Source organism: Octodon degus, unplaced genomic scaffold, assembly GCF_000260255.1.
Source record: "Octodon degus isolate 3935 unplaced genomic scaffold, OctDeg1.0 scaffold00161, whole genome shotgun sequence".
Taxonomy (NCBI): Eukaryota; Metazoa; Chordata; class Mammalia; order Rodentia; family Octodontidae; genus Octodon; species Octodon degus.
Genome location: NW_004524737.1, coordinates 2,261,067 through 2,262,100, shown reverse-complemented (window position 1 = coordinate 2,262,100; position 1,034 = coordinate 2,261,067).

The following is a 1,034-nucleotide window of genomic DNA, read 5'->3' as shown; positions in this document are numbered from 1 at the left end:
AAAGTCATAAAAGGATTTTTCACAATCCAGAACTGTACACTGAATACATAGTCTGGCTTTCACCATTCTTTGAAATGGTAATCCAACCTTTCAAATTCAACCTTCGCATTTCTGAGCAAATATTTCCTCCCTGTGAATTGCTTACTACACATTCTGTTCTGTCTCTTGTGCTTCCTTGTAGCATCGCTAGTTTTCTCATTCTTCTTTGCCTATCAAATTTAACTCACACAATTTATACTTTTTTTTTTCTTGAGAGTTCATTGATATTTTATGACTTCTCTTCATAGCCCAATCTATAAAAATTCTTCATTTTTCTGGCTTGGCTGCATTTTTGGCTGCAGTGTACAGCATTGTGTTTTATAGGTTTTCAGTCATATATTGTTATATTAATGTGCTACTGTTTTTAAAGTTGGGTTAGTATTTGTGACAAGGGAGAAACACTTTCTTATAACTTTCATTGTAACTGATGTAGTAGCAGTTACATATCATTTCTTTCAAATCTTGTGTCAATTCTTTTCTTCTTCAGAATTATTTATATACACATATATCATATACAATTGCTTAAGTCCTCTTGCTCCAACCAGTTTCTATTCAATTAACATTTTTGCAAACAATGAATAGCAGAATCAAGAAGCTTATATTTTAATGCAGGCTTCTAGCTCATGACAGGACAATAACCTCTATTTGCCTTCCCCTAAGATGTGATACCTTAGAAATAGCAAATAAGCACAAGGTTTTAAGAACAGAAGTCTCCAGTGCAAACAATTCAACCTCCTATTGATTTAAATACAAGTTTGTGTAACTGCTCAAGGGTGGCCAGTTGGGGGAATCAGTTCTACTGAATTAGGGTAATCCATCACAGTACTGACCCAAGCTCTTAATCATGTTCTACAAAGCTGGACAAGAGTTCCAGGAAGATTTCAGTATTTATTGGACATTATTTTATTCATGTTTTCCCACAAAGAACACAGTTCTCTCACATATGCTTCTCTCTCTCTCTCTCTCTCTCTCTCTCTCTCTCTCTCTCTCTCTCT